The sequence below is a fragment of the Vulpes lagopus genome, chromosome 24, assembly GCF_018345385.1.
Source record: "Vulpes lagopus strain Blue_001 chromosome 24, ASM1834538v1, whole genome shotgun sequence".
NCBI classification, from domain to species: domain Eukaryota; kingdom Metazoa; phylum Chordata; class Mammalia; order Carnivora; family Canidae; genus Vulpes; species Vulpes lagopus.
In genome coordinates, this window is record NC_054847.1 from 29,819,620 (window position 1) to 29,841,513 (window position 21,894).

The 21,894-nt window shown below is 33.4% G+C and overlaps 1 protein-coding gene across 9 annotated transcripts in view; it reads left to right on the forward strand.

Annotated features, from left to right (window-relative positions):
- Window positions 1-21,894, forward strand: part of MBD5 (methyl-CpG binding domain protein 5) — a 438,997-nt gene that overhangs the window by 154,153 nt on the left and 262,950 nt on the right. For all 9 annotated transcript variants that reach the window (XM_041739751.1, XM_041739750.1, XM_041739753.1 and 6 more), the window contains exon 2: window positions 10,928-11,021. The gene's annotated coding sequence lies outside the window, so the exon portion shown is untranslated. The remainder of the gene's footprint in view (window positions 1-10,927; window positions 11,022-21,894) is intronic.

Sequence of the window (21,894 nt, forward strand, 5' to 3'; positions counted from 1 at the left end):
CTACATCTACAGTGGTATCTACAACTATATTCTCAGTACTAGGGAATCATCAGAAAAATCACAGCCTTATAAATGCCAGCAATATAGGGAACATTTAATATTTGATTAATTTTAAATAGCATTTGAAGCTTTACGAGAGAGATGATATTAAGACTCAAATCACTCTTACAGAACACAATGACCTATAATGTTGTGGTTTAAACGTTTAAGTAGTTCTTTTTCTGCCTAGTCATTTTAGTGCATTATAAACTGAGAAGATGGAGCAAATCTCTGGAAATTCTTTGCATTTTATATGCATAGTTTTTTATTTGTTATCTTTGAAAGATTTTTTTGTATATTTTTTATTGGAGTTCTATTTGCCAACATATAACACCGAGTGCCCATCCCGTCAAGTGCCCCCCTCAGTGCCCATCACCCAGTCACCCCATCCCCCCCACCCACCTCCCTTTCCACTACCCCTTGTTCATTTCCCAGAGTTAGGAGTCTTTCATGCTCTGTCACCCTCACTGATATTTCCCACTCATTTTCTCTCCTTTCCCCTTTATTCCCCTTTCGCTATGTTTTATGTTCCCCAGATGAATGAGACCATATAATATTTGTCCTTCTCCGATGGACTTACTTCACTCAGCATAATACCCTCCAGTTCCATCCACGTTGAAGCAAATGGTGGGTATTTGTCATTCTAATGGCTGAGGAATATTCCATTGTATACATAGACCACAGCTTCTTTATCCATCATCTGACGATGGGCACTGAGGCTCCTTCCACAGTTTGGCTATTGTGGACATTGCTGCTGTAAACATCGGAGTGCAGGTGTCCTGCCATTTCACTGCATCTGTATCTTTGGGGTAAATCCCCAGCAGTGCAATTTCTGGGTCATAGGGCAGGTGTATTTTTAACTCTTTGAGGAAACTCCACACAGTTTTCCAGAGTGGCTGCACCAGTTCATATTCCCACCAACAGTGCAGGAGGGTCCCCCTTTCTCCACATCCTCTCCAACATTTGTTGTTTCCTGTCTTGTTAATTTTCCCCATTCTCACTGGTGTGAGGTGGGATCTCATTGTGGTTTTGGTTTGTGTTTCCCTAATGGCAAGTGATGCGGAGTATTTTCTCAGGTGCTTGTTGGCCATGTCTAGGTCTTCCTCTGTGAGATTTCTGTTCATGTCTTTTGCCCATTTCATGATTGGATTGTTTGTTTCTTTACTGCTGAGTTTAATAAGTTCTTTATAGATCTTGGAAACTAGCCCTTTATCTGATACGTCATTTGCAAATATCTTCTCCCATTCTGTAGATTGTCTCTTAGTTTTGTTGACTGTTTCTTTTGCTGTACAGAAGCTTTTTAAGTCCCAATAGTTCATTTTTGCTTTTGTTTCTCTTGCCTTCATAGATGTATCTTGCAAGAAGTTGCTGTGGCCAAGTTCAAAAAAGGGTGTTGCCTGTGTTCTCCTCTAGGATTCTGATGGATTCTTGTCTCACATTTAGATCTTTCATCCATTTTGAGTTTATCTTTGTGTCTGGGGTAAGAGAATGGTCTAGTTTCATTCTTCTGCATGTGGCTGTCCAATTTTCCTAGCACCATTTATTGAAGACACTGTCCTCTTTCCAGTGGATAGTCTTTCCTGCTTTGTCGAATATTAGTTGACCATAGAGTTGAGGGCCCTTTTCTGGGTTCTCTATTCTGTTCCATTGATCTATGTGTCTGTTTTTGTGCCAGTACCACGCTGTCTTGAGGATCACAGCTTTATGTAGTACAGCATGAAATCCGACATTGTGATGCCCCTGGTTCTGATTTTCCTTTTCAATATTCCCCTGGCTATTCGGGGTCTTTTCTGATTCCACACAAATCTTAAGATTATTTGTTCCAACTCTCTGAAGAAAGTCCATGGTATTTTGATAGGGATTGCATTGAACGTGTACATTGCCCTGGGTAGCATAGACATTTTCACAATATTAATTCTTGTAATCTTTGAAAGATCTAAAATGATATTCCATTTATCTTTTGTATATCTCGAAAAAGAAACTTGACAAGGCAACCCTCTACACATGAAAAATCTCTAATAAACAGGAGTGACTCAAACTCTTTTTGTTTGCACTTGCTCCTAGTTAGAGTTCATTTTTTTTGATTCTCAATTATCTCTCAGTCAATAATGACCCCATCTTTGTTTACTCCTGGAGGTAATTTGTGTAATCCAGACATCTTTTTCCCTTTATAAGATTTTATTCCTGTGTCAATGTGTTATTTTCCTTAATAAAACTCTTCATTATTTGGCAGGTTGGCATAATACTGAACTGATCTTGGTAGGATTTGAAATATTGTTCTCTTTTGGTAAAAGCTGTTTCCAGACATCATAAAATCAGGCATTACTACTGGCTCATAAAATTTCTCATGTTATATGGTTTCTTTTGCTGCTATGAGTGCCTGCACCAAAAAAATGCAGAAAGCCAGAGACTGATGTTTCCCCCAAACACTCACTGGTGACTTTGATAGTCCCCAGTCACATTAACTTCCTTTTCAGACATCACTAAGGATGATATTCCTACTCTTCTGTGCATTTGTTTGCATTTTCCATGCTTGTCATTTTATTATTTCCATGTGTTGACATGTGAGGATTTCACCTCCTTGCACAGAGTTCTAATATTTTTCTCTGATATATTTTTGTTTTTGTTGGAAATCATAGTAGAATTTGATTTTCCCAAGGTGCAACTACTTATTGCTTTTTTTTTCCAGTTAGTTCTGGCTAGCATCTCTTCCCTTAGGATAATACAGGAGGATTTATTTCCATTAATGAGGACCCCTCATTTTGGAGGGTTGTTTTATTTTATTTTGTTTTGTTGATAATTTGAAAAGTTACTTTGGCTACAGTATGCAATATATATATAAAAAGATCATACTTTATATTATCAACACCATAAATACTGGAAGGAGTGTATTTCCATATCATCAAACATTTAAAAAATCTTACAGCATAAATTTGATGTTTTCTGTAAGAGTTTATATGATGATTTTAATAATATATGGCTGCATTTTGAAGCCACTTATATTAAGAATCTTATAAGAACAGTTTTTTTAGTCTTTATGCACATTTAAAAAATTATATTTAAAATTTTTGTATAAGTTAATTTAAATATATCTTCCCCTTAATTAGTTTTCCTTTAAATTAGTCTTAATTAACAAGTACTAATTAATAAGTGTATATATTTTCTTAAATTTTTAGCTAACATGATTTTCTTTTGTTTTATGCAGAGAACATCTTCTAAAAAAGATTTTCTCTCAGTTCTGATTCAGTATTTTCTACTTAAGCTCCTACAACATTCTAATAGTTTGATTAGCTCATTTTAGTGGAATCACTTTTAGGGCTGTTATTATCTTCATTATCACCACATAAATAAAGCATTATGTTTTATATTTGGATCTGGATTTCTTTTTGGGCATTGAAGTAGGTTTATGAACGTTTCATGAAATCGATCTTTATAATAGTGTTTTCCTTTGGGGTTTAGTGTCTTATGTATCAAATACCTCAAAATGTTAAATAGTTGAAACTATATGAAACTTCTTTAAAGACCTCTGATTGTTGTGTACAAAAGCAATAGTCTCTCTCTCTCTCTCTCTCTCTCTCTCTCAGACACACACACACAGGGTTATGGACCCATTTTCTGTTGCATCATTAACAGAAACATTTTTTGTTGTTGTTGGGCTAAATTCAGTTCTTTTGGAATTTTTCACTGCGTGTCATGAATTTCAGTATCACTTCCAAATATCTTGTTTTGTTCTTATGTTGGCCTCCCAGCAATTTATATTATTTTGTTTGTTTAAACACTGGGGTTAGGGGACACCTGGGTGGCTCAGCGGGTTAGTGCCTGCCTTTGGCCCAGGGCGTGGTCCTGGAGTCCCAGGATGGAGTCCCGCATCAGGCTCCCTGCATGGAGCCTGCATCTCCCTCTGCCTGTCTCTGCCTCTCTCTGTGTGTCTCTCATGAATAAATAAATAAAATCTTTAAAAAATAATAAAATAAACATTGGGGTTAGTTAAATATGTTAAGAAATAAATTGCTGATTGATACAACTAATGCCTGTATTTTACTATCCTGCTTTAGAATTGAAAAATATTAATGACGTCCTGTTAAATGTTTATGAATTTCTGTAGTCTCCCTCCAAAAGGGGGCAGTACAACTTTGGTTTTTGACTTGTGAATGCTTTTTATTTCCCCCCAAAGCATTCTTTTGTTTGCCCATAAAATTCCTTATGATTCTTAATCAGATTCCTAGAATCATGAATTTGGAAGGGACCTTCAAGGTTGCCATGTTTTGGAAGGAATTTAAGCACCTTCTGATGTTGAAATTTCTCCTTTGATATACTCATTTCTTGTCCAGTAATTCCACCTACCACCTTATGTGATTTTAGTGTACTTAATGGATATTACTGTTTTTTTCTTTTACACATTGAAGGTTTGTGGCAACCCTGCATTGGGCAAGTCTCTCAGTGCCATTTTTCCAATAACATTTGCTCACTTTCTTTCTTTGTTTCACATTTTGCTGGTTCTTGCAATATTTCAAACTTTTTCATTATCATTACATTTGTTATGGTGATCAGTGGTTATGACTTGTCGAAAGCTAGCATTTTTTAGCAATACGGGTTTTTAATTAAGGTATGTACATTGTTTAGACATAAAGCTATTACACACTGAATAGACTGACTATATATAGTATAGATAGACATAACATTTATATGCTCTGGGGAACCCAAAAGTTCAATTGACTCACTTTATTGCAATATTTGCTTTATTATGGTGATCTGGAAACAAATCTTCAATATCTCCAAGATACTCCAATTTTCCTAGCACCAAGATTGTGCTTTTAGCACAATCTTGAACACTGAAATTAGCAGTACTTAATCACTGTTGCTTTTCTTCTCTCTTTTTTTTTCCCCTGTGATGCTTTTACAAAGAAAATGGAGGTGATGTCAGTGGTAGCGGTTTCTGAAGATGCTGTGAGAAAGATAACGGGGATAAACTGCTATAAAAGTCTAGGAGAGACTACTGAGTCAGGAGTCAGAGAGGCAAGAGTCAGAACCTGAGAAGATACAATGATAGCATCAATATCATCCTAGTCATAAATTTTAACAGTGCCAACATTCAGAGCAAGGCAGAGAGCAAGGTCACTGGTATATTTATCATTTCCAAAAGTAAAATAGCTTTACAAAATATCATAAAGCTATATAGAATAGTTCTACACTTTATTTCTATAACACTGCCATAGAGGAAATCCTTGAAAAGTTCTGGTGCATGAAAGAATAAATGGAAAAGATTTCTTTTAAAATGTCTTTGTTTTATTGAATGTAATCTATTAACCTGGACCTTGATATCCACAAGATTTCAATCTCCAAATCCTGGATTTCTTTCTCTACACCATACTTATTTTCTCAACCTTGAGTTCTCAATCCATAATGGTTTTCAAGAACCTTATTTTTGAGGTTGGGAAAAACTACATAGAATTAGACTAATAAATGAGCTGCCAACCCACTTACGAGGTCCCAACCCTATTAGCTCATTAATTGTCTATCAACCAGCCCAGGGGGATAACAGGCATAATAAATTTGTTATTGCCAGAATATTAGTATGCATGTTCTTGGCACTATATTTGGCAAAACGGTGTGCATAATTCTTTCTGTCCAAAAAGGTTAGCTCTCAAGGTGTTTACATATCACTCAGATATCACTGAAATCACTCACTGGTATTTCCCAAATAACAGGTAATTAAGGTGGTTTTGTGAAAACCAAATTGATTATTTATTCCAGTGGAAGAGATGCCCTGTCTAGATCAGGTACACAGTTTTAGAGAATGCTCGTGCAGAAAGAAGATAAAAAGAAACAAAGATTGTTGCTTTTCTTTCTCTAATGATAATAAATGTCATTTATATTATACCTTGAATAGCCTGGTTATTATCAACTTTTATGAAAGAACTTTAGTTACTTTGGACTTTAAATATAGTGTCTTAACTGAAGCCAGATCATCTGGACAAGTTGCAAGAGGGCTAAAGACAAGGCCTAATTTGGTGGGCAGAATTTAGAATTACCTGTGGTTCTTTATTTTTAATTTTAACAGTGACTGGGGCATATCCAATGAGGGAATTTTATGCTGTTCAACATAAATAGAACAGTTGCATTAAAAACATAAATAAAAGTTATGCAAGGTGCACTAAATAAGTGATCTGAAATAAAGCTTTAAATGGATTTAACTGGTAGTAAGCAATGGCTTGAATGCACTAGGGCTAAGATTATTCTCTATGCTAAAAACAATTGAGAAAACGAATCTTCCATTTGATTGCATGATTAGAACTATTGTCATACTGAAGAAATTTGGAAACTTTAAGAGTAGATATGGCAAATAAATAAGCAAGCAGACAAGAGCTAAATATATTTTTAATTCTTTGGTTTTTACTGAAATAAAAGACTGGAAGGTTTTATTTTATTCCATGTTTTGTTTATTTGGTTTTTTTTGTTGTTTTGTTTTTTGCTGTGATCTTTTTGCATTCAACCACATATGAAATTTGTGAAATAGATTTTTTTTTTGAAGTCACCTATTAGAATGGGATCTTGAGGTCTACAGAATTGCATTTTGCTAATGCTATGAGAACAATCACCTATAAAAGTTTAGATTTTGAGGCTGCTTGGGGGATTCAGTCAGTTGTGTGTCCCACTCTTGATTTTGGCTCAAGTCATAATCTCAGAGTCTTGGGATTAAGTCCCTCATAGAGCTTCACACTGAGTGTGGAACATGCTTGAGTCTCTCTTTTCTTTGTCCTTTGCCCTTCCCCCCACGCTCATACTTTCTCTTTAAAAAAAAAAAAAAAAAAGTTTAGGTTTTTTTATATCATCCCATAGCTCAGGGAAGTAGAAAGTATGTTTTCTTCCTGTAAGAACTTCCATATTTCAAAATTGGGAGTGCAGTAATGTTTTAATAAAGTTTAGGTTATCATAAAAAACATTTTTAATAAGTTAAAACCATAAATATTATATCCCAGCATAGGGCCATACCTAATAAATCATAATGTCATTAGGCTTCTAGAACATTACATTCAAAGCAAGACTGAGGCTTTTAGGATAAACCTTTAGTATTTATTATGCTTTATTAGGCAAATTGTACAGAGACTTTACAAAAATAATAAAATGTATGTAGCACTAAATGAGGACTTAGAAATTACCTCTTTGTGGAAGAGTTGGAAGTGAACCCCCATGGCATTCTCCTTTGAGTGTGCAACCTGATAAACCTTGTAAAAGGGTGGAATGTGTTAAGACAGAAATTTATATGAAGATATGTTAAGTAAGGCTTCCAGAGCTACTGGAGATTTTAGTTTAATGGACAGTGACTTCAAGAAATACCGTAGATAATTGTAGACTGCATGCGTTTGAAATCCAGCTCTGACAGTTGTTAACTGTGAAATGTTGGACAAGTTAATTTCTCTGTTCCTCAATTTCCTTATCTATAATATGTAGATGATAATAGTACTTCTTAGGATTGTTAGATTAAATTAATTAATGATGGTTAGAATTTAGAAATCAATAAATGTTAGCTCTTACTGTATTTCAAAGAAGAAGTGTTAGCATCTAAATAAACAAAGTTGCCGACACTTTATTATCCATGTATTTTTAGTTATTAAAGAGTAATATGTATGCATTGAATTCTTTTGTAATATATTGTGTTATTTACAAAGTTATTGGTTCTTATTAAAGTATATAGTTTTCCTAAGGAAAGTACACTAAACCTGTTCCTTATAACATCTGTGTTAAGTATATTTAAATAGAGTCTAATTTAATTTTTAAAATGTTCATTCTTGTTAATTCATTTGTTACTATTAACAACAATTATTGCACCATTGTCCCTCAGTTGACTAAAATTACCTGGATTATGAGACACTAAAAGAATTGGGTGTGGTATCCAGAAAAGAGTTGGGCTAGTTATTGCAGCATAGGGAAATTACAATTTTTAAATCATTAATTGTTGTAAAATATATTAGAGAGAAAAGCTGGATGCCTCACTTAATCGCTGTAAAATGCTATACTCAGTTACTGAGAAGACCAACAAATAAAATCATCACATATTTATTAAATGCTTTCAGGCTAGGGCTTGCTGGGAAATTATAATTTAGTGGAGGGAATAAAACAAATATGCCAAATCTTAATAATAAAAGATAGAAACAAGGGACCATAAGTGAGTATCTGATTAATTACCTAAGTAATTTTCAATAATTAGTGTTGGAAATCAGAAGAGGAAGAAAGCTTTTAGTGTCAGATTGATGGAAATTTCCTTCAAGGAGGAAACAGTATTTGAGCCAAGTTTTGGTTGATGAAGAGATGAGAGATAAACAGCAAAAGGCAGCCGGGGTCAAATAGTAGATCATGAGACTTGCCAAAAGGCATTGTACTTCATTGCATAGCTGTAAACCAGAGGCCGACTTGCGTCTGATCCTGCAGATTTGAGAGGTGGAATAGCTCCGTGTTCAGGAAGACATTTGGGAAGTCCATGGCTGTTTACTCACTATTAAGCAGCAGTAGGTCTGGGAAAAGAATCAACTTTAGTCATAAACTAAAGATTGATGTTAAGTTAATAGAAAAACCTGAAGTCTTTAGTAGCACATGCATGTAGATAGAATACTTTATTAGGAGCACCTCCATACTAGGGAGGTAAGTGAAAATAAGTATAGTTTTCTTTAAAGGGCTAGTAGTTATTGAGATCAGCATCCTTATTATGTATAGCAGACACTTGGATATTTATCTCTGTTTATTAGACTTTTCTTTTTCAGAAAGAATCTAAAGAATATGTGCATATGAATATATTATGTTTATTACAAAGTATTTCTGGACCTGTTTATAAGAAGTTTCAAAGCTAAAATGTTAACAGCCTATTTCATGTTATTTTTAGTAAGTTATGTTAGTGTGTGTGTTGAAGGAAATGACTCAAGATTTTTCTTTAAAAAAATTTTAGTTTTGCTCTTAGAGCAAATGATGATAGAAGAACTCCCCCCCCCCCGACCACCCCCCCCCCCTGCTAAGTTAGGGCCAAAACATTTTTAATTCTGAGACATTGAGGACATATTTGTAGTTATATATGTAGTTTTAAGTTAAATTTTCATTACAGAATATAATCTATTCTCTCTCTGTTTTTCTCTTTTGGCACTGTATTTTGTTGATTAGGAGAATACACAACTTAGAAAAGAGATTATCCATAAACATTATTTTAGCTTATCTACATTGATTGATTGCTAAAGCCCTATTTATTTTATTTCTTATCCTGAGCGTCTCAGGATTTCTTTTAAGATTAGAAATGTAATCTTACAGTAAAACTCAAGAAGTATTTTTATAAATGCTAATAATGAAGATTTAGTAGTAGTGTTCATAAATTCTGATAGTACTGTTTTATAGGGACTTTAGACCTTTTGCATTATATAATTACCAGAGATGTCTGTAAAAATAGAGAATCCATGGCCTTAGCCTAATTTCTCTGAATCAGAGTCTACAGCATGACATCTGGCAGGAATCTACATTTTAAAGTAGTATCTTTGGTCCTTAACTGCATTATACTTTGAGATTCGCAGCCACCACCATTTATGTCATGCTTGTTAGTAGTCAGATTAGCAAGTATTCATTAGTTTTCATAGATATCTGTAGACAGTATTTTTTTGTTACTCATTGATTTATAGAAATTAAGTCAAATAACTGCAGTGAGGTTGTTTCTTCATCTGAAGAACAGATATCCTTCCTTAGTGGTTTTAAAAAAATACCTGTGCCCTGGCCCCACATCATACCAATTAAATCAGAATATCTGAGAAATATACCAAGTCTCAGTATAGTTAAGAGAGTCCTAAGTCTTTTTAACATGCAGCTGCAACTAGAAAGTAATGAGAGATCTACTCTAATGGCCAAAAGGGATAATCATGTTATTTAATCCAAAAATTATTGATATTTGGCTTGGGAATCCATAGTACTCACCACCACGTACTAAAGGTATGGTATTTTAGCTTCCAAATTCGATTTCCCTAACTGTTTGTTTTAGGCTTGTTTAAAAACCAAGGAGAGTCAGAATCAAAATCTTTTAGCAAAGAACATTTTCTCTTTAGCAAAGAATCCTAATTCTCTATTAGTGGCAATTTCTCTTAAAAGACCTCTGCAGAGTCACCCTAGTTTGGTATAAAGTACTGATTGGGTGGTTTAAATGATATTGACCATTTTTATGAAGACAATATTTAATTAGTTGATCTGTATGATAATGGCATTTATATGCAACTCAGATGTAATCAAGAATATATTTTTTGGGATCTATTTTGAATAAGGAAAATATTTTCTAGGGTAGGGATATGTTCATGTAGGACGTCAGAATCAATGTAGTTTATATATTTTCTTTTTTACAATGATTGATTGATTTAGAGTAAGTGTGAGTCGAAGGAGGGGGGAACGCAGAGGGAAAGGAAGAGAGAGAATCCCAAGCTGGCTCCATGCTCAGCAGGGAGTCCAATTTGGGGCTCAGTCCCACAACCCAGAAAAACGTTTCAAACATTTCTTATGAAATAACGACCAGAGCTGAAATCAGGAGTAGGAGGCCCAACCAACTGAGCCACCCAGATGTCCCTAAAATTAGATTTCTTAAAAATGGTCATAGAAACTAGGTAGCCAGATAAAATTAGTACTGTAGAAAGTACTAAATTTTATGACATAGATCAAAATATATGTTTCACAGAACTTTCTGATTCTTCTAGGTGGAAAAAAGTCTCATTGTTACTACTGTTTATTTATATAAAATATGTCTTATGAGATACACCTCCCCTTGTTCAAATTTACTAAAGTCATAAAGAATAATTTTGACATCTGCTTTTATATTTAAGATAAATGAAACAATATTTATGTCCTCAAATTCATATTTTCTTCTCTTTTTTAGATGCTTTTTGAGGAAATCAGTTTCTGCGTGTGGGAAGTAGACTTTGAAGGTTACATGGTTTACAGACAAGATCTTTAAAATATAGATACTCAAGGTAAGTAATAAATATAACATCATAAATAATCTCATTTAAATGAATAGAATTTCCAGACTGTACTTCGACCTACTAACCGTACTCTATTGCTGGTCCTACCGAACAGCCCTAAAACCACATTTATTCATATTCATATACAAATTTTTATGTCCTAACACTATCTTGACAGGAAGTATCATATTTCATTTATAACAGGCAGTTAGTAAAATTGATATGTTATTATAGAAGTGTGCAAACCAATTAAGAAGAATGGAGAAGAAATGAAGTAGCTTCCATTAAATCTGTGAGCAGAGCTCAGTAGTGTTTAATTTGAAAGAATAATTAAACAAAAATTACTATCTACTGCACTTTCTTCTTAATGTACTATATTCATTAATCAGTTCCTTAACTACATTAGGAACTTGTTCTTTAACCACTCCAAAAACCCCTGTCATATTCACCAAACCTCTTTATACTATTTCTCCAGTCCCCAAAGATTTGTTGTGACCCGTCATACCCTTTCAATTAACATGCTCTGCTCATGCCTCCTATGACTGCTTACATGCTTACTTAAAAATTACTAAGTAATTTTTTTATATATTTTGTAAAATTTTGAGTGAGATATGAGGAGCACAAAATGCAAAAAAGGTATTTTAAATAATGTTGTATGTCAGGCAGAGACATACAGCCTCGGAGAATATGTGACCAGTAAATGGGGCACTTTTGTTCAGCTCTAGAATCCTCTCGAGGTAGAAATAAGAGGCCTATAAAATCTAATTTTATGACTTTTTTGGAAGAATCAAATGTGGATTTTGAGAAGTCCTAATTTTTTAGTATCAGCACAAAATTTTGCCTGTGAAAAAAACCTACTTTTGCCAACTGTGTGAACCAAATAAAACAATTTACAGCCTCTGGTGCAGAAATTTTTTCCCTTTGTTCTTTTTTGCTGTATCTTTTTAGAGTGCAAGTACTTTAGAGTCTATTTTTTCTCCTTAATTTGTGGGTAGCAGCTTATTGATTTTGCTAGATTTTTGTGATGAATATTGTCAGAAATGACTTATCTTGAAAATATAAATGACATTTATTTCCAATTCATTTCTATAGTTATATATGGTGAGTTGGTTACTTGGAACAGCTATTCAATTGTTTTCTGAATTATAATAATTAGACAATTATTTTTGTAGTTCCTTCATCTCCACAGTCTAAAACCAGATCCTTCCAATTAAAAAAAAAAAAAAAATAGCTGCAAGGAATCTTTTTTTTTTTAAAGGAACTTTTGCAGAGAATAGAGCTAAAGAGCTAAACATGCTCCTTAGTTCATTGCACACTGTCATCATTGGTCCTCACAAAGCACTGATTTTATTTATATATTTTATTTTATTTTTGTTTCTAGTCCCATGCTCCTGACCTTAACCCATAGAGAAGCATTCTAATATGGTTGTCATTATAATAACTACTGAAACACTCTCTTGTTATATATTTTTTCATAATATAAGTATTGTTTTATATACATGTGTTTTTAAAATATTTTAAACCGAAAATTTCAATTAAATAAAACAGAATATATTATGAACCTTCATGGGTCTTTTCTTTGGGCTTGTGTTAATTATATCTCCACTGTGTCCCCTTCCCCTTTTTATGTATATGAAATTTTATAATGCATATATGGTATTGTGCTATGTATCTCATTTTGTTCCTTACTATTTTATTTTGCTTAACCTTTTGTGCTTATCATTTACTTATGTTGTCATGTTTACACTGCTGCTAAGTGCTGCATAGTATTCCATAGTTTGTGGCTACCATGTTTTAACGACCTGTATTTCCTAGTATGGCCGCCCAGATTTTCTGTCACAGCAAACACTGTTATGATGAATATCCCCACACTTGTTTTATCATGGAAGTTTGCAAGGATTTCTTTGGGATGTATACTCAGGAGCACAATTGCTGAGTAATAGGAGACATGTTTATACTTAATTTGACCAAGTCCTGCCAGTTGCTCTACCAAATAAATACTTTGGTCCACACTAGCAGTAACTCTCTCATTTCTGTCAACCCTGGACATTATCGAGCTTGCTAATATTTTCCATCTCATATGCATAATTTACAGCCTATTGTTTTAATTTTAATCCCTCCTATCAGTAATGATTTTGAATATGTTTTCACATTTAAATTGGCCTTTGGCTTCCCTTTTCTGAAATTGCTTCTTCATACTCTTTATTTTTCATATGGGTTCTTGTCTTTTGATAAATGCTCTTTTAGAGCACTTCATCTCCTATTAGCTTTAGATATTAAAAAAATCTGCTTCCATTCTTTCAACTTTTTAATTTTGTGCATGATACTCTTTGAGTAGACATCAGTATTTTAAAATATTAATTAAAATATTTTCTTGATGTCTGTTGTTTGTGTAGAGAAATGGTACTGATATTTTGAAACAACATTGCTGAACTCTCTAATTCTTAATAGGTTGTTCTTATTTCCAGATAGATGATCATATTTCAATTCCAATAATGGAAGTTTTCTTTCTACTTCTCCCATCCTCATACTTTTACTTTTGTCTTTCTAATCCCTTTGATCAATTCCTCTGGAAGTATGTTAAACGTTAGTAGTGGCACATCCTTATCTTATGCCCAGTCTTAAAGAGGAAGCATCTAGTTTCTCATTTCTTACTTAAGTATAATGCTTGCTGAAGGTTTTTAATGGATAGCCTTTACTAAATTAATAAAGTTCTTCTATTTCTAGCTTGGTATGCTTTTTATGCATCTTTAAAATAATTATATGACATTTATCCTATGGTATATTAATGTGAATTATATAAATAGAATTTCTAATGTGAAACCTTCCCTCCATTCCTAGTTTACATCCTATTTGATCATGGTGTATTATTCTTAATACGTTATTTTCCTTGGTTAGCAAATATTTTATTTAGGATTTTAGAATCTTCATTTTTAAGTGACATGTGCTGTAATTGTTTTCTCTTAATTTTTCTTGCCTCATTTTGCAATTACAATTGCACTAGCCTAATAAAATAAGATGGGAAGCTTTTATTCTTGTATTTTCTGGAAAAATTTTACAAGATATGAATTTACTATTTCTCTAATATGTTTTGAAACTCGTAAAACTATCTGGCTCTGAGGATTTTTGTGAGATTTCTTTGAATGCTATTTATGTCTAAGTGCTTTTTGATCTATTCAGGTTTTTTTTATCTATTTCTTCCAGTCTCCTCCCTAAGGTACTGATAACACCTGATGGCCTTCCCACCTGCATGTATAGCCCAGGCTCAGTTTCCTTTGCCTCAGGAAATACCTAGACAGTCTCAGTGTACACATTTACGTGAGCCATGTAATGGTCACCACCTGCCTTTTGAACTGACCAGGGATTCAGTGTTTTAACCCTGATCAGTGGGTTCTGATGTGCCCAGTCTTGCTTAAACTCCCACCGCCATGTACCTAAATTAATTCTGTACTCCAATAATTTTCTACTGTCCCACAAACAGAAACTTCGGTTAATCATGCCCTGAATTTATTTCATTATATCTCCTAAAACTGTTTCCATACTTCTGGTTACATGTGTCAAGGTTATAGAAAAGGAAAATATTTTAACAAAAGAATAAGATATTTTAAGTTAAGAGAAGGTAAGTGTTGGTTAAAAAAAAAAAAACAAAACAAAAAAAAAACAAACAAAAAAAAAAACAAAAAAAAAAACCAAAAAAAACAACAAAAAAAAAAACAAAAAAAACAACAACAACAACAAAAAAAAAAAAAAAAAAAAAACAGGCGATCATCTGGTCTAATGTCCTTTATAGTATATACCAAATTGTAATTAACTCTAGAAGATTTTCACTTTATCTCCAGAATTTGAAACTTTATCGTAACCATGTATTATTAAAAGAAAACTAAAGGAATTTCCACTTACAAAAAAGAAAAAGGAATAGAGATTATAGCCAAGAATTTCATAGACCCACTAACAAGAAAAGAAACTGTCAATAAACATATAATAATTATAATTTTTGATACATTTGAGTGTTTATACCATATTATTTGTTTTTACACACACTTTGTATCTTCTTTTTAAACTTTTCTTACTTAAAAATAACAACTTAGTATTTATAGATCTTCCTTAAAACGATTCTTACACATTCCGACATCCTGTTGTCTCTCTCCCCTTCCCTAATTCCATCATGTTGCTATTATCTAGTTTAAATAATAGACTATTACCATTTTTCTCTTTTACTTGCTATTTTTATTTTTTTTTAAGATTTTATTTATTTATTCATGAGAGACACACAGAGAGAGGCAGAGATGTAGGCAGAGGGCAAAGCAGGCTCCCCATGGGGAGCCTGATGTGGGACTCGATCCCAGGACCCCTATATCATAACCTGAACTGAAGGCAGATGCTGAACCATTGAACCACCTAGATGCCCTCTTTGCTGCTATTTTTAAAGACAACAAATTTTACCAAGGTCTTCTATCAGCATTACTTTATATACCAATGTTTAAATAAGTATAGTATTTTTTTCTTTTTTTGCTCCTTAAAAAAAAAAGTATTTTAATTCCAGTATAGTTAACATATAATGTTATATTAGTTTCAGGTATAAAATATAGTAATTCAACAATTCTGTACATTTTCAGTGTTCATCATATACTCTTAACCCCCTTCACTATCCCTCCCACCGACCACTCTGATAACCATCAGTTGTTTCTCTATGCTTAAGAGTCATTTTTCAGTTTTTCTCTTTTTTTCTTTGTTTCTTAAATTACAGATATTAGTGAAATCATATGGTACTTGTCTTTCTCTGACTGGTTTATTTCACTTAGCATTATGCCCTCTAGATTCATCTATATTTTTGCAAATGGCAAGATAGTTTTTTTATGGCTGAGTAATATTTCATTGTGTTTATATACCGTATCATCTTTAGCTATTCATCCATAGATGGCCACTTGGGCTGCTTCCATATGTTGGCTATTGTAAATAATGCTGTAATAAATGGAGGGATGCACATATCTTCAAAATAGTGTGGGTTTTTTTTGTATTTGGATAAATACCCAGTATTAGAATTATGGGATCATGGTAATCTATCTTTAATTTTTTCCATATTGTTTTCCACAGTGGCTACACCAGTTTGCATTCCTATCAGAAGTGCAATAGGGTTCCTTTTTCTCCAATTCTTGTCAACACTGTTGTTTCTTGTGTTTTTGATTTTAGCCGTTCTGACAGGTATGAGGTAATATATCATTGTAGTTTTGATTTGCATTTCCCTAATGATTAGAGATGTTGAATATCTTTTCATGTGTCTGTTGACCATCTATATGTCTTCTTTGGGAAATATCTGTTCATTTCCTCTGCCCATTTTTAATTGGATTATTGGATTTTATTATATTGAGTTGTATAAATTCTTTATATATTTTGGTTTCTAACCCTTCATTAGATATACCATCTGCAGGGGCAGCCCAGGTGGCTCAGTGGTTTAGCGCCGCCTTCAACCCAGGGTGTGATCCTGGGGACCCGGGATTGAGTCCCACGTTGGGCTCCCTGCATGGAGCCTGTTTCTCCCTCTGCCTGTGTCTCTGCCTCTCTCTCTCTCTCTCTCTCTCTTAAATAAATAAATAAAATATTTTTTTTAAAAAAAGATATATCATTTGCAGATATCTTCACCCATTCAGGTTACCTTTTAGTTTTGTTGATAGTTTCCTTCACTGTGCAGAAGCTTTTTATTTTGATGTCCCAATAGTTTATTTTTCTTTTTGTTTCCCTGGCCTCCAGTGATATATCTATTAAGAAATTGCTATAACTGAGGCCAAAGAAGTTACTGCCTGTGTATCCACTAGGATTTTTATAGTTTCAAGGTCTCACATCTAGGTCTTTAATGTATTTTCAAGTTTAATTTTGTGTATGGTGTAAGAAAGTGATCCAGTTTCATTCTTTATCAAGTTGCTCTCCATTTTCCAGCATCATTTGTTGAAGAGACTATCTTTTTCCCATTGTATATTCTTGCCTCCTTTGTCAAAGATTAATTAGCCATATAATTGTGCTTTTATTTCTGGGCTCTCTATTTTCTTCCATTGATTTCTGTGTCTGCTTTTGTGTCAGAACCATTCTGTTTTGATTACTAGAGCTTTGTAGTATATCTTAATATCTGGGAATGTGATTCTTCCAATTTTGTTCTTTTTCAAGATTGCTTTGGCTACAGAAGTCTTTTTGTGGTTCCATAGAAATTTTAGGATTGTTTGTTCTAGTTCTGTGAAAAATGTTTTTGATATTTTGATAGAGATTGCATTAAATTCGTAGGTTGTATCAGGTAGTATGCCCCAGGTTAGTTAGTCCCCCATGTTTTTCTCAGCTTTTTCTTTTTTCTTTTTTTTTATTTAAATTCAGTTAGCCAACATATAGTACATCATTAGTTTCAGATGTAGAGTTCTATGGTTCATCAGTTGCATACAACACCCAGGTCTCATCACATCATGTGCCCTCCTTAATGCCTATCATCCAATTACCCCATCCCCCCAGCCACCTCTCCTCCACAACCCTCAGTTTGTTTCCTGTAATTAAGAAGAGTCTCTCATGGTTTGTCTCCCTTTCTGATTACTTCCATTCAGTTTTCCTTCCCTTCCTCTGTGATCCTCAGCACAGTTTCTTATATTCCACATATGAGTGAAACCATATGATAATTGTCTTTCTCTGATCAACTTATTTCACTCAACATAATACTCTCCAGTTCCATCCACATCGATGCAAATGGTAAGTAGTCATCCTTTTTGATGCCTGTTTCTTAGCTCTTTATAAGTACTCTGTTTACTCCTGAAGGCATTTATTTAGTAGTCTGAGTCTTTGCAGATATGAGGGCAGTCAATTTTTGTTTCAAGGCAATGAAAGAATAGGAAAGAATCAAAAGCAGAACTCTAATGATAGTTCACTTCCAGCTTTGTCCTCCCACAGTCTATAGGCTCCTTCCTGCTCTAGAATCTGGGTTCCAAGGCCCAAGCACATTTAACAATTCACAATGGTCTTCTATACCACCTTGCCTTCCCTAGGAGTTTTTGAGTTTTCTTATTCTTGGCTTTTTCTGTCTATAATTCCTACTGGAATTGATGCTTAGAGAAGGATCCAGCAGCTGTTCTAGTCCAGCATCTTGGTATTATCTTCCTGGAAGAAACTCTAACAAAACCTTTACATTTGTGTACTGTTCATTAACCCAGGGATCACATTTCTAAAAGTTTCTCCTAAGCATATCACCAGGAGTTATTTGCTGTGCTGGGGTGCCTCAGTCAGTTAAGCATCTGACTCTTGTTTTCTGCTTTGTCATGGTCTCAGGGTCCTAGGATTTAACTCCATACTCAGCAGGGAGTCTGCTTGAGATTTTCTCTCTCCCTCTATCCCTCCCCCGTGCATGTTCTCCCTCTCTCTTGCCGCTCACTCTCAAATAAATTAATAAATCTTTAAAAGAATTATTTTTCATGATGTTTGAAAACAACTAAAATGTCCATTAAATGTCTAAAATGTTCAACGTATATTGATAGAGTAAACTATTCTGAGATAACTAACTTTTTACTACTCATTTTTCTTTTTAAAAAAAGTGAATGTCTATACACATGCACCAAAATGTAACAGAGATTATCTTTTAGTATAAAATGATGAGTGAATTTATTTTTGCTGTCCTTTTTTATGCTTTCCTAAATTTCTATAATAAACATGTTGCTTGGGCAGCCCGGGTGGCTCAGCGGTTTACTAGCACCACCTTCATTCATTGGAGACCCAGGATCGAGTCTCATGAATAAATAAATAAAATCTTTAAAAAATAAAAATAAAAATAAATAAACATGTTCCTTTTGTACTCCAGATTAGTGAACGAATATGTATTTTAACAAAGCAGAAGCAATCAACTAGAATATGGGGGGTTGGATGTGCTAAGCATTTAGTTTGCATTTTTCTTCATTTGTTCACTTGATTTTTTTCCTGAAAGTTTGAAATTAAGGGAAAGATGTAAAAAATATTGATTTATATAATTTTCATTTCCTTATCAAAATAAACTAATTCATCTGAATAATCAGACATTTTTCTTTAGCAGTGTAAAGAACAGAGGACATTATGGTGACTCATACTATTAATTTAGAAGGCTTATTTGACCTTTGTGGGCTTGTGTAGATAGCCCTTATATGTGGATATTTAGCATTATTTATCTCTATTAAAACGCTTTTCAAACTATGTTACCTCCTGTCTCCAACTCTAACATTCTTATGAAAAAGGTATTGTACCTACTTGACCATGGGTCCTCATACATATGGTACATATGTCCTCTAAGCTCACTGAGAATGGCATGGACCGAGTGTTGACCTCTCCCCATGTGTAATGCCAGATACCGTAGCCAAACCAAGGGAAAAGAGACTAAGAATTGACAGGGATGATATAATTAGCAAAGACTTTAAAACAGCTAATTGTTTACTATTTAAGATTTAAAGAAAAATACTGAAATAATGAGGACAGTTATGGAAAATATATTTTTAGCTCTAGAAATTCCCACATATGAAATGAAATATCCACTGGATGGGTTAAGCAATGCATTAGACACTGAAGATGAAAATGTAAGTGTACTTAAATTTTCCAAATGGAAGCAGAGAGTAAGAACAACTGAAAAACAAAAAACAAGAACAAAAAACAAATGACACCTCAATGTCCTGATACTACCATGTGGTCTAAAAAAAAAAAAAAAGTGTAATTGGACTTCCAAAACAAAGAAATATTTTGAGAAATAATGACCAAAGTTTTTCCAGTTTTGATGGAAAATATAAACTCACAAAACCAAGAAGTTTAACTAATTTCAAACAGGAAAGAAAACCACACCAAGACATAATTTCTGAAAGCCAGTAATAAAAAGAAAAATCATAAAGGCCCAGAAAAAAGACACAGTATGTACAAAACACAAAAGTTAGAAAGTGTACTGACTTCTCTACAGAAACAATGAAAATTAAAAAAACATTGGATAAGATCAGAACTGAAAGAAAACTATGAACTTAAAATTATATATCCAGCAAACAATCTAAAATAATGGCATTTTCAGATAAAACAACAAAGTAGTTGAAAGAGTTTAATGCCAACATACATTTGTTGCAAGAAATATTAAATGAAGTCTTAAGGGAGAAGAAAAACAGCATTAAATGGAGCACAATTCACACAAAGGAATGAAAAGCCCCAGAAATGGTAAATACATAGGTAAATAAAAAGACTTTTTTCTCATTAAAAATTTTAAAAGGTAATTCAAAATCAAAAATAGAAATACCATATGATCCAATAATTCTACTACTGAGTATTTACCCAAAGAAAATGAAAACATTAATTTGAAAAAAGTATATGTACCCCTGGATTTACTGCAGCATTATTTACAATAGCTAAGGTATGGAAACAACTTAAGTGTGCATCCATAAATGAATGGATAAAGAAGATGTGGTATATGTATATTTCAGTATTACTCAGTCATAAAAATGAATGAGATCTTGCCATTTGCAACAACATGGATGGTCCTAGAGACTATAATGCTGAGTGAATTGAGTCAGACAGAGAAAGCCAAATACTATATGATTTCACTCGTACGTGGAATTTAAGAAACAAATGAACAAACAAACAAAAAGACACAAAGAACAGACTTACAAATACAGAGAACAAACCAGAGGTTGACAGGGGGGTGGTGGGTGGAGGGATGGGTAAAATAGATAAAGGAAATTAAGAATGCAGTTAGTGTGATGAGCAGTGAGTAATGTATAGAATTGTTGAATCATTATATTATGCACCTGAAATAACACTGTTAATTATACCAAAAAATATATTTTTAATTTAAAAAATTGTTTGAATCATAAAATGTAATAAAAATATGAAATATTATTAGGTTTTTGATGTATATAACTAGTAAAATGTATGACAAGGCAAAAAATGAGAGGGAGAACTGAAGGTAAATGTCATAAGATTTTTACATTATTTAGGGAATAGTATGGTATTTTTTTTTTTTTTTGGTATTGTTTAAATCTATGCTGTGTTAAGTTAAGATTGCATATCTAAACTCCGGAATAACCACTAAAGATACACAGAGAGGTAGCTAATAAGTCGATAGATGAGTATGGTGGGATACTAAAAAATTGATTTTGTTCAAAAGAAGGCAGGAACAGAAAATGAAAGAAGAGATGGGTCAAATAGAAAAGAAATAGCAAAATGGTAGGCTTATATCCAAGTACATAATAATTATATGAAATGTAAGTTGTCAAAATATTCCATTGAATTGGTATATTTTGTTAGACTAATAAAAATCCAGTAAGCAGTTCTGTACCACAAGGGTTGGCAAACATTTTATCAAGGGGTAGATAGTAAATATTTTAGGTTTGAGGACCATACAGTTTCTATTACAACTACCCAGTGCTGCTGTTACAGCTCAAAAAAAAAAAAAAAAAAACCAACAAAAACAAAAACAGCCATAGACAAAATGTAAGCAAGTGGTTGTGTCTATATTTCAATAAAACTTTATTTACCAAAAAAAAAAAAAATCCTCTCCCTTGGGCCATAGTTTGCCAACCCTTAGTATATTGGATGGAGGAAGTACATTTTAAATATAAGAACACAGGTAGATTAAAGGTAAAATGAACTATACTAACACAAATCATCAAGAAGTCGAAGTGGCTAACTTAATATTAGACAAAATAGACATCTAGAAAAGATGAAAGACATCTTTACCATAGATAAAGGGGAAATTTTATACTGGATAAAAGACATTCATCAAGAGGACACGCTGTCATGTGTATGCGCCTAACAATAGCTCTTAAAAATACATGAAGCCAAAACTGAGAAGAGCTGGAAGGAGAAATAGACAAATCCACAGGTATAGTTGGGTGTTTCAACTGTCCTCGTTCAACAATTC